Below are 13,560 nucleotides of genomic sequence, written 5' to 3' on the forward strand. Positions count from 1 at the left end.
TACAGAGAAATGTGTCCAAGAGAGCATAGCAAAGAAGACTATCATAGTATCTTCTGAATACATTGGCAGCCCTACAGCATTGGAGGTTTGAGTTGCTCTACCCACAAGAGTGCCCTAAACCATGTGTGTTCCATTTCTGTGTACTTTCCAAATATGTTCCCTGATAATAGATGGATAGCAAATGTATGCAGTCTGACATCACTGATGTGGTGACCTGTGGTATAGAGTACTCTTTGTGTGAAGGGAAAGGCTTCTTTCTTATAATTTTTTTTTCGTATGTAGTATGATTAAGTAACCTTTATTTTGAATGTTTGTTTGACTGGTAAAAGTAAATGCATTTTATGGACTTGTGAGTTATTTCTATGAGTGTCTTATGCCCCTTGAGGGAGCTCATATATGAGAAGAGGTGACTTAAGGGATATGTACTTTCAAAGATAAGAAGAGGCACTGTATCTTCTCACTCTTTGAAGAGAGTGGCCGTCATTTTTAAACTAGCTTCAATTTCAATATAAATATAAACTATGCTGTCTGGAAACACCATAAACTTATGTTGTTGTTCAGTCATGTCCTACTCTACATGATCCCATAAACTTTTGTCCATGGGGCTTTCTCATTAAAGCTACTGGAGTGGTTTGCTATTTTCTTCTCCAATGTGTGCCCATTTTACAGATGAGGAACTGAGGAAAATCAGGGTTAAATGTTTTGTTAAAGGTCACACAACTAGTAAGTGTCTAAGGCTGGATTCAAACTCACATCTTTCTGACTCCAGCCCTGGCATTCTATCTACTGTACCACCTAACTCTCCCTAAATTTATATTAAGTAATCTCAACTGTGCCCTCACTGCATCAAGGCAATCCTTTTATACCTCCTTATCTGACTTAACTATCCGACTCACCACAACAGCATTTCCATATTTTTTTTATTCCCTCTCATACTACCAGTGTCTTCTCTTTCCAGTCCCTTAGCTGAGAAACTTACTTCATATTTCACTAAAAAATTCAGGACATTTATACCAAAATCTCCCTCTTTACTCTGTTCCTCATTTCATATTTCCCAGATGCCATTTGCCACTATCTCTTCCTTCACTACTGTTTCACATGGGGATGAAGTCCTTCTCCTTGCCAAGGTAAAAACTCCCCTACATGGATAAGTGATGCCATTCTATCCCATTTTCACAGTAGATTGCCCCTCTATCATTCCCACTCTCTCACTTATCTTTAATCTTTCCCTTTCTACTGGCTGTTTTCCTACTATCTACAAACATACCCATGTCTCCCCCATTCTAAAAACAAAACAAAAAAACTGCACTTCACCCATCCATACCTACACGCTATCATCCTATATCTGTACTCATTTTTGTGGCTAAATTCCTTTAGATTATTCTCTATGACTGATGCCTTCATTCTCTTTCCTTTTTCTTCCTTCTCATTCTCCACAGATTTATTTGACTCCAATATTCAACTGAACCTGCTCTTTCCAGAGTTACCAATAATTTCTTAATTACCAATTAATTAATGGCCTTTTCTCAATCTCCATCCTTTTTTATTTCTCTGTAGGCTATGAAACGGTTAATAACATTCTTGATACTTTCTTCTCTCTAGCTTTTCATGACACTACTTTATGCCAGTCCTTGTCCTACCCATCTTACAGCCGACTCATTTTCAATCTTTTGTTGAATCTTTATCAAGGTCACATTTGCTAACCATGGATATCCTATTGGACCCTTTCCTGGGTCCTCTTGACTTTTCTCCCTATATTATTTTATTCGCTAACATCATTAGCTCCCATAGATTTGATTATCAGCTCTATGCTGATTCTCAAACTACTTATGTAGTCTTAAACTCTCTGCTGACCTAAAATCTCACATCTTCAACTACCTATTAGACGTCTCAAACTGTGTGTGCTATAGACATCTTATACTCATCATGTACAAAACCAAACTCATTATCTTTTTCCCCAAACACTTTGCTCTTCCTAAATTCCTTATTACTCTTAAGGATCTAATCATCCAGGCTTACAACCTTGAGTCCCTTCTCATATTTCCCATATCCAGAGTTATTTCAATTCCTTTTGATTTTCTCTTCGTAACATCTTTCACATGCACTCCTTTATCTCCTCTGACACTGCCACCATCCTGGTGCAGTCATTCATCACCTCATTATTGTGACAGCCTGATGACTTGTCTCCCTGCCACAAGTCTCTCCCCACTATAATCCATCCACCATTCAGCTGTCAAAATGGTCTTCCTAAAGTGCAGCCTTGATTTTGACTCTCCCCAACCCATTCAGTCAGCTCCAGCGGTTCCCTCTTACCTCCAGGATCCAAATATAAAATCCTTTGCTTGGCCTTTACAGTTTTTCAAGGCCTGTTCCCTACATGCTACCTTTACAAACTTCTTACTCCTTACTTACCCTATGTATTTTGCGACATTGGTCTTGTTTCTTGTCCATGAATATGATGCTCATGAATATGATGTCTCTAGCCCTTCTTGCTGGCTGTCCCTCTGGTCTAGAATTCTCTCTCTCTTCACATCGACCTCCTGACTTTCCTGACTTCCTTCAAGTCTCAGTGACTTTGGGCAACTCTGCCTCACCTAAACCCAATTCATGCACAAGTCAAGACATCATCCATCATGCACTACTTTACACGAACATCATGATGTCATTGGTCCTCTTTGAAAAAGGATGAACAACAAGAAGTTCTAGCTAAAATTTTACCTTTTGCAAGAAACCTTTCCTGATCTCCCTTAATTCTATTATTTTTTTCTCTGTTGAATATCTCCAGTTTATCTTGTCTGAATATGCTTTGTATGTTGCTTCCCCATTAGACTGTGAACTCCTCAAGAGGAAAGGAGTGCTTTTTGCCTTTCTTTGTACCCCTAGCATTTAGCATGGTACCTGGTAGGTTCTTAACAAATGTTTACTGCCTGCCTGTCTTTAAATTAAGCATTATTTCCCTTCACTCTGTCCTCATGATAAAAAAAGAGTTGTAAGATTTTGCCAACCTATATATGAGAATTGCAATTATTAACCTCATCTTTGTTGTATTAAATACTGTTACTTGATACCTAGTAATAGCTTGTGAACAAGCTCTTGCTTTTTACTTTTTTCGTCTTAGTCTATAAATACTAGCTGGAAATTGCCTGCAATCAGAGCTTACTTAACTGACAGAGATTTTCTTTATGAAACAACTTCCCTCTCCCTTCTGTGCCTTGTGATATGAATAATTTTTTTGCCCAATTTGGTTCCCAAGACTGTGAGTCATGTGGTTTTCCTATAACACCACCAATATGGAATGTACTAAGATGAAAGGCTATAATATCAGATTCTTTCCAATATAACAATCTGAATTACAGACTTCTGAACTCCCTCTTGTGTTCTTTTGCAGATGGGTCTTATTGGAGTGGGATACGAGGAGTCACCAGGGAAGATGAGTGATGTGATAGTTTACCAGTAACATCAAAGAGCTGATTTCCTAGATGCTACCATCTTGGATGAAATGATGGTGTTTGGTGAAGAAATTAAGGACTAATTCAGGAAACTCAGACCTTATTGCTAAGCTCTTAGTTATAGAAGAGCTGTATCCAAGCAACACTGATTCTCAGAAAAAGCAAGAGAGACACTGGACTTTTCATATTTTTGCCTGAGCAAAAAAGATTATCTTTGTGATTGGCAGGTTGGGAATAGCCATACTTCATTAAATGGTGTCCTTAGCAAGTCTCAGTGTATCTTGACTTTCATATCACAGATGCTAAAAAAAAGAAGCTTGTCAAATCTCATTTAATTTACTATTTTGTCCTAATTAAAAAGCACTATTATTTGATTGCTTAGTGTATGGTTCCTGTCTGACATCTGGATAGAGAATGCAACTGAATGGGGACTTTTGCTGAATTGTTAGATCCCACATTAAAACCTGAAAAGCAACATGGCTTCAGAATTGAGAGAGATGCCTGTTATACAAATGTTTGTAAGACTACTTATTGAGGGGTGGCATATTGAGTAGTTCTTGGAAGTAATCTCATTCCTACCTAGTCACTGACTGTTTCACATGCCTGGACTGCACTCCCCCGCTTTACTCCTGCCTCATAGAATCTCTTTTTATCCCTTCAAGATGCAGCTCAAGCACCATGATGCCTTTCTTGATCCCCCCTGCAACTGCTAACTTCTGAACTAACTCAAATTTAACTACTTCTAATATATTTATTCATCTTAATTTATGATATTATATATACATATAAATGTTTTATATGTACTTATTTCCCTCATTATAATGTATATTTCTTGTAAGTAGGTGTTATTTCATTCTTTATACATATATTCCTAATGTCTAGCACAGTGCCTGGCACATAATAGAAACGTAAGCAATCTGTTGATTGACTAATAGCATGAAAGAATCGATGATTTCATTATGCAAAATACATTGTCACTCCCACTTTTCTCTCTCTCTTAATCATATATGGCATATAATAAAGTATACAGTATTATACTATATTTCTGTGATTAAAAGTTATATAAATTATAAGGAAAATTATAAAATTATACTTACCAAATATTATATATAGAACAACTAGGTTGCACCGTGGATAGAGTGTTTGCCCTGGAGTCAGTTCAAATTCATTACCAAACACTTACTAGCTGTATGACCCTGGGCAAGTCACTTAACCCTGTTTGCCTCAGTTCCTCTGTATCTGTATTATCATCTATACAATGAGCTGGAGAAGAAAACAGCAAACCACCCCTGTATCTTTAGGAAGAAAAGCCCAAATGGTGTCATGGAGAGTCAGACATAATTGAAAACTCAGAAACAATAAAATAAACATTATATATGATTAAAGTGCTCATAGTTCTAGAATCTGTTGTGATTTATAAGGAGCTCCCTTCACAAAAACTCTGTCAGGTCTCTCTCTCACACAAACACACACACACACACACACACACACACATGCTTAAAATCACACACTCAGAGTTGGGAAGGAACTTATATATCACCTAATTTAAGCCATACCATCTCTAATATTCTCAACAAATGGACAACTAACCTCTGTTTAAATACTTCCAGTACTGAGAACCTACTAACCCCTGAAACCATACGTTCTATTTTGTGAAAGCTCTGTTAGAGGTTTATACTTATAATGTATTAAAATATGACTCTCCAATTTTCACCCAGTATTCCTAATTCTGTTGCTCTGATCCAAACAAAAACAATTCTTTTTCCTCTTCACCACGACAGTTCTTCAAATGTTTGAACATATTTTGTTCACCTAAGTTTCTCTTCTCCATATTAAAAGCTTGCAGTTCCTCCAAATGATCCTTGTTTGGAATGGTTTCCAGTCTTTTGCCCATGCCCAGCACCCTTCTCTGGATGCCCTTCAATTTGTCAAGGTCCTTCCTAAAATGTACACTGAGAACTGAACACAGTACTCCACACATACTCTGACAAGGTTAGAGAACAGCAGGCTCAGAGCCTCTCTTATGTGGAAAATGATGATTTTTAATGTAACCTTAAGGTCATGTTGTCTTTTTTAGACTATTTCACACTATTTTAAAATATTGAAGAATTAAAATTATGAGTCACCCAAAAGGCGTTTGGAAAAGCACATTATGAGTATGAATAGGCAACAGCATATTATCAACAAAGAACTTCAGAGATGTCCAATTGAAAGAGATGGTGGGCAGATCCCATGGTGACATCAAGGGTTAATTTATAGATAGACTGAATATCCCATTGCTATCCACACAATATCATGAGAGCTAGAGGAAGACTTCCAACAGAATGGTTTAATCCTCTGGGAAGAATTTATGAAATGAATTGGACAAGGATATCACATAGGACATGAATAGGTTGTAGTCAGCATCATTGGAGGGAATACCACATTGCTGCAGTCACAAATCCATTGAAACACTGTGTTGCCCTATTGATTCATAATGATCATGTATATCTTTCTCCTATGACCAAAAGTTATTTAGTCCAATTTCCTACAGTCTGTATTTCTGCAATAAGAATTATTGTCTTTATTTTATACACAGGAAAACACTGACTTATAGGGGTGGAATAATTTGCCTACTGTCACATAGCTGATATGTGTCAGTGTTGACTAGAACCCATACCCTCTGACTCCAGGTAGTCACTTTCCGTGACAATAATAGGATCTTACTAGGCACACCTGCCCATCATACATGTAAATAACTATAGTCAATGTTCAGACTGGGGGGATGGGAAAAACACCTGAACTGTCTCTTGAGGGCTTATGCAGCTATTCAGGTGTTTTAACAGCTGAAATGTTTACCTATGTTTTTTTATGAGCCGGTATCTCCAGCCTGAAGGATTAATTCTACAGCATTGTGCTACCTCATGAGATAAAGGTAAAGGAAAAGGGGGAGACAACATCAAAGTCCCTTGATGGTTGTTTCTGCATTACCTACTGATGCTCTGGGTCATTTCAGTGCTGGAGTGGTTCTGAGTAGCTGGAGCTTGCAGGGACTACATTTATCACTTTAGTTCACCCTTCACAGCACTGAATTTTGTCACCTAGAGGAGCATCTTTAAGCAGTCATAATACACAGAGAAATACATAACAAGCTTCAGCAAGAACCAGTGAGTATAGTCATATTTCTCCTCTGAGGAGCATTATTTGTCATATTTTAGCAAGATAGTTTTATTGAGACAACCCTAGGAAGTAATAAATTATATTTAGCCATAGTTTCCTTTATTTCTAGCCTCATATGTAGAAATGATCACTAAAAATCACCAATCATTAAAAGGCAATGTAGCGTTAGAGGACAGGCCTCAGAATCAGGAAGACCTGTGTTCAAGTACCCTCTGATACACACTGGATGTTAGACCCTGGTCAAGTCAGTTAACCTCCATTTCTCCAGGCAGTTTTCTAACATTGTGAATTTCAGAATAGTTGTTTATTTTCATTGGTACAGGGAGTTTCCTACATGAGGCAAATCACAGGCCAGACCCTCCTGCCACCTCAAACCTGCAAACAATTAAGAATGAATAAATAAACAAACAAATAATAGATCAATGAATAAGTAAATATAGCTAGTTAGCTAGGTGATAGAGAGATAGATAGAGTGACTATACCTACTTGTCAGTAAGGGAGATTTCACAAGGTCACATATTTACAATTGCAATGGATTTTAGAGGTTCAACCCTTTCATTTTAAAGATAATGAAACTAGGGCTCAGAAATATTACGTGACTTGCCTGAGGTGGCACAGAGACTAATGTAACAAGGCTTATCTCTCTTCCTTAAACTCTCATGCTTGCTTTTGACTATTTGTGTTTCTGTAGCTATATCATATTCTCCAAAAGTAATAAGAATGAAGAATTTTGTATTTTTAAAATCCTCGGTGAGGGAAAACACAGTAACAGGACCTTTTGGCCTAGTGGGCATGTCAGTCATCAGACAATAATTCCATCAGGGTACCCAGAGAAAATGAGTTTCTTTCCTACTACTGTCTGTTTCTTCTTTCTCACAGTTGGCAATTTAGTCATATATTTTATCTGCAATAGAGGTGAGGACCTCCTTATTGTTTTCCCTAGTCTCATTCAGTTTTAAATTTAATGTATTTGTATTGCTTTTGATGTGGAAATTGTTTTTTTTTTCTTTTAAAAAAACTTGCTCATTAAGGTTAGAATTCCTATTAACTCAGAAAACCCTATGTTTCCCTTCTTCTGACTTTCCATCATCACAAATTAAAACCATGAAATGTTTAACTACCCCTGACAACAATAAACAATTTTGTAAAATAGGCTTAAAAAATCCTCATTTGCTTTCAAAATAAAGTTTGGCCTAGTAACATGAAAGCTAGATGAAAAAAAATTAGAGCAATTCAGAAATCCTTAACTTATTCCTAATGCAAAGATTTTTAAAGTGAACTTATTCATGCAATCATCCATTTCTGTTTTGCAATTTAGAATATCAAATGTGCTCCTATTACTGTGGGAAACATTTTGGTTAATTTTGGCTGAACTTTGTTTATTTTCATTCACTGAATACCAGATTTACTTCATGAAAGATACTGTGATAAAGTGGAAAAGATATTGGATTTGAAGTCAGAAGACTCGGGTTCAAATCCTAGCTGTTCTTCTTTCTTCCTGTATGATCTTCAGTGTTATTCAACCCTTTAAGCCTCAGATAACTCCTGTAAAATGAGGCAATTGGACTAGATGTTTTCTAAGGTCTCTTCCAACTTTATGATCTATGGTCCTATCATTAAACAAGAAAATAATAGAGGAAATATATTTAAAAGGAACCTGTGTATGGGAAACAAGGATACCGAAACTAGTAACTTTGGGGTTCTCTTCACCTCCCACCAAGTAACAGAAGGGAAAATTCTGAACACTTTCCTCATCTTCTCCACATCAATGTTTTTCTTAATCTGGGCCTTTGGAATGAAGGGTACCCTAATGCCTTGGAAGAGAAATAGGACCTATAAGAAAATTGGAACTGGACAAAAATAATTTGACTAAAATTGAGTCTTGTAATGTCTTTCACTTAATAGCAAGTTTCCTTCACGGACTAAGTCCTACTAGTTTTCTGTTGTTCAGTCATTTCATTTTGTCTGACTCTTTGTGACCCCATTTTGGAGTTTTTCTTTGAATGGTGTGCCATTTCCTTCTCCAACTCATTTTACAGATGAGGAAATTGAGGCAAACAAGGTTAAGTTGCCCAGGTCCCAAAGCTAGTGTCTGTGGCTGGATTTGAACTTGGGGCTTCCTGAGTCTACTCCATCTACTCTCATACTCTAAGATACTATTATTCATAATAACTATACAATAATTAATTCTACCCAGTTGTTTAGCTGTAGTCCTTTATATTCCTATTTGTTGACATCAGAATAAGAACTGGAAAGAATCTTGGAGACCATTCAGTCTAACATCTTTATTTTACAAATTAGGGAGCCAAGTGACAAGATTTGTCCAAGGTCTCACAGGTAGTAATTGGTAAAGGAAGGATTTGAATCTGGGTCCTCTGATTTGAAATTTCTTTCTCTCTCTCTCTTTTTTTTTTTTTTTTACCACACTGCTTTTCCTATGCCAGACTCTGAAACATTACTGTTGAATGACAGCTTTTACATTTATATTTTCTTTGATAGGATTTATGTTTTCCAAAAAAAGTGAAGGTAGGTGGGAAGAGAGTGTCCTGAGTAAGACAATCATGTTGTGCTTTTATGTCCTTATGCCTAACCTTTGAGTTCTAATGAAGTTTCTTCCCTTAAAATAAAACAGAACAGAATAGGACCAAACACCCAGAAAAGTTAAGAATCCCTGGATATATATATGTATGTGTGTAATAAAAAAAAGAATCCCTGGATCTAGATAGATATCAGGGGGTCTAGCGCCCTGGCTCAAGGGGAGATATTATAAGGAATAGTACCATATGTAAGTTCCCTGTAGGAAAACCTGTCCCTTTTTCAAAAAATGTTTTCTTCTTGGCATTTGTTCTGACAAGATTAATTTCATTAACCATTGTTCCCTTAGCTAGGGCACTGATGTCTGAACCACAATAGAGTAGTTACCCAAAGTACTAGAGCACGGTAACCCAGGCTTTTTCCTAGGCTCCATGTTTGTTCATCTTACAGATTGTTAGCTCCATGTAGTGAATCACAGAGAACACTGACATGCATTCAATTAGTTGCTTACCTCAAAGGCATCAATCTGTAGATTCATACATCCATTACCTCCCCTGGCAATACCTTTTACTCAGGCTGACTGCTATTTCTGAGAAAGCAAAAATTTAAGCTAACCGATAGCATAGGGTTTTTTCTTGATGACATAGTTGATTTCCAAGATTTACTTTCAAGCAAGGGCCAGTATTCATGAAACTAGGGAAGAGAGGTTTTGTGGACTTGACCCACATGCTGAATTCATTTTATAAACTACTTTGCTAAAGTCTAATGACCCTCAAGTTTAAATGGTAGCAGAATGCACCAAGAAGGTATGGAAGAGAGATCTGACTTTTTATCTCTTGGAATATCAATACCCTTTTCATAGATTCATAGAATCCCAGAGGTAGAAGACTTTTTTCTTTGGAGGGGGGAGGCAAGGCAATTGGGGTTAAGTGACTTGCCCAAGGTCACACAGGTAGTTAAGTGTCAATTGTCTGAGGCTAGATTTGAACTCAGTTCCTACTGACTTTAGGACCAGTGCTTTATTCAATCCACCACCTAGCTGCCCGGACATTTTTTTAAATCTAATCCACCTTCATATCAGATACAAGATTCTTCTCTGCAGTACCCCTGACAAGGGATTTAGTATGTCAGTCAGACAACAAACATTTATTAAGCACCTACTATGTGTCAGGCACTGTACTAAATGCTGGGGACACAAAAAGAAGCAAAAGTTCCAGCCCAAATTGGAAATCCTGAAAATCAGAAGAGAGATTAATTAAATTGAAAGTAAGAAAATCAATGAACCAATAAATAAAACTAGAAGCTGGTTTTATGAAAACAAACAAACAATAGATAAACCCTCCCTTAATTTGATTTAAAAAGGGAAAAAAGTAAAATTAACAGCATCAAAAATGAAAAGAGTGAATTCACCACCAATGAAGAGGAAATTAAAGCAATAATTTGGTACTATTTTGTGCAATTATTTGCCAATATACCTGACAATCTAAGTGAAATGGATGAATATTTACAAAAATATAAATTTCCCAGATTAACAGAGGAGAATATAGAATACTTAAATAACCTCATCTTAGAAAAAGAAGTTTAACAAGCCATCAATGAACCCCCTAAAAAATCCCCTGGACCAGATGGATTCACGTGTGAATTCTACCAAACATTTAAAGAACAATTAATTCCAATACTATATAAACTATTTGGAAAAGTAGACAAAAAAGAGTCCTACGACATTCTTTTTATAACAACAATATGACTCTGATTCCTAAACCAGGAAGAGCAAAAACAGAAAGAAAACTATAGGCCAAATTTTCTAATGAATACCGATGCAAAAATTTTAAATAAGATACTAGCAAGGAAATTACAGCAATATATCACAAGGAACATACACTATTACCAGGTGGGATTTATATCAAGAATGCAGGGTTAGTTCAATATTAAAAACACTGTCAGTATAATTGACCACATTGATAACAAAAATAACAGAAATTATATGATTATCTCAATAGATACAGAAAAAAAAAAACTTTTGACAAAATATAACATTCTTTCCTACTTTAAATACCAGAGAGCACAGGAGTAAATGGAGCTTTCTTTAAAATTATCAGAAATGTCTATCTAAAACCATCAGCAAGCATAATCAGTAATGGGGATAATCTAGAAGCCTTCCCAATAAGATAAGAGTGAAGCAGGGATGCCCATTTTCACCACTACTATTCAATATTATAATATAAATGCTAACAATAACAATAAGAGAAGAAAAAGAAATGGATGGAATTAGAATAGGCAATGAGGAAATAAAACTATCACTCTTTGCAGACAATATGATGTTATACTTAGAGAATCCTAGAGGATCAACTAAAAAAAAAAAACAGTTGAAATAATTAACAACTTTAGTTAAGTTTCAGGATAGAAAGTAAATCTATATAAATCATCAGCTTTTCTATATATTACCAACAAAGCCAAGTTGCAAGAAAAAAAGAGAAATTCCACTTAAAATAGCTGTAGACAATATAAAATATTTGGGCATCTACCTGCCAAGACAAACCCAGGAACTATAAGAACACAATAACAAAATGCTTTTCACACAAATAAAGTCAGATCTAAAAAATTGTAAAAATATTAACTGCTCATAGGTAAACCAAATCAATATAATAAAAACAACAATTCTTTCTAAATTAATTTACTTATTTAGTGCCATACCAGTCAACCTACAAAAAAAAATTTTATAGAGCTAGAAAAAATAATAAGTGAATTCAATTGGAAGAACAAAAGGTAAAGAATATCAAGTACATTAATGGGAAAAAAGGCAAGGAAGTTGGCTTAGATGTATCACCAAGAAGTAAATATTTAAAACTCTTTGGTGCTGGCTAAGAAATATAGTGGTGGATTAGTGAAATAGATTAGGTATACAAGACACAGTAGTAAATAACCATAGTGATGTAGTGTTGTATAAATTCAAAGACACCATTTTTTTGAAGAATTCATTATTTGACAAAAACTGCTAGGAAAATAGCATTGCAGAAACTAGGTACAGAACAATATCTCATACCATATATCATGATAAGGTCAAAACAGGTGCATGATTTAGACTTAAAGGGTAATATTATAAACAAATTAGGAGAGCAAAGAATAGTTCACTTGTCAGATCTGTGGATAAGGGAAGAAATTACAACCAAACAAGAAAAAGAGAGCATTACATGGATAATTTTGATTATATGAAATTAAAAAGGTTTTATAAAACAAAACCAATACAACCAAGATTAGAAGGAAAGCACAAAGCTGGGAAACAATTTTTACAGCAAGTGTCTCTTATAAAGGCCTCATTTCTCAAATGTATAGGGAATTGAGTCAAATTTATAAGACTATAAGTCATTCTTCAATTGATAAATGTTCAAAGGGTATGAATAGGCAGTTTTCAGATGAAGAAATAGTTATAGGGAAAAATGCTCTAAATCACTATTGACTAGAGAAATGCAAATTGAAATAGCTCTGAGGTACCACCTCACACCTATCAGATTGGCTAATAAAGCAGAAAAGGAAAATGGTCAATGTTGCAGAAGATGTGAGAAAACTGGGATACTTATTGCACTGTTAGAATTGTGAGCTGATCCAAGTATTTTGGAGAGCAATTTGAAACTATGACCAAAGGACAATCAAATTGTGTACACCCTTTGATCCAGCACTACCACTACTAGTCTATATTCCAAGGAGATCATGAAAAGGGCAAAAGGACCTATTTATACAAATATTTTTATAGCAGCTCTTTTTGTGGTGGCAAAGAATTAAAAATTGAGAGGATGGTCTGAATGCAGATTAAAGCATTACTATTTTATCTTCTTTGCTTTCCTTTCTTGTGGTTTTTCCCTTTTGTTCTGATTCTTCTTTCGCAACATGATTAATGTTAAAACATGTTTAATATGATTATACATGTATAGAATATATCAGATTGCTTGCCATCTTGGGGAAGAAGGAGAAAAAAAAGCTGGAACTCAAAATTTTGAGTAGTCATCCTAAATTTTTTTTTAATTAAAAATAAGATAATTGAGAGGATGTTAATCAATTGTGGAATGGCTAAAGAAGTTTTGGTATATGATAGTAATGGAACACTATATATTGTGCTATAAGAAATGACAACTAGGCTGATTTCAGAAAAACCTGGAAAGAATTTCATGATCTGATGCAAAGTGAAGTGAGCAGAACTAAGGGAACATTGTACACAGTAACAGCAATATTGTATGATGATTAATTGTGAATGATTTAACTATCCTTAGCAATATAATAAACTAAGAAGACAAAAGAACTCATGATGAAAAATGCTGTTCATATCTAGAGAAAGAACTGATATAGTGTGAATGCAGATCAAAATATATTATTTTTTCACTTTCTTTATATTTTCTTCATGGTTTTTTCCCTTTTAGTCTTT

Source organism: Petaurus breviceps, unplaced genomic scaffold (genome assembly GCF_028583685.1).
Source record: "Petaurus breviceps papuanus isolate PSGF00001 unplaced genomic scaffold, PetGlider_PUasm1.0 90977, whole genome shotgun sequence".
Taxonomy (NCBI): domain Eukaryota; kingdom Metazoa; phylum Chordata; class Mammalia; order Diprotodontia; family Petauridae; genus Petaurus; species Petaurus breviceps.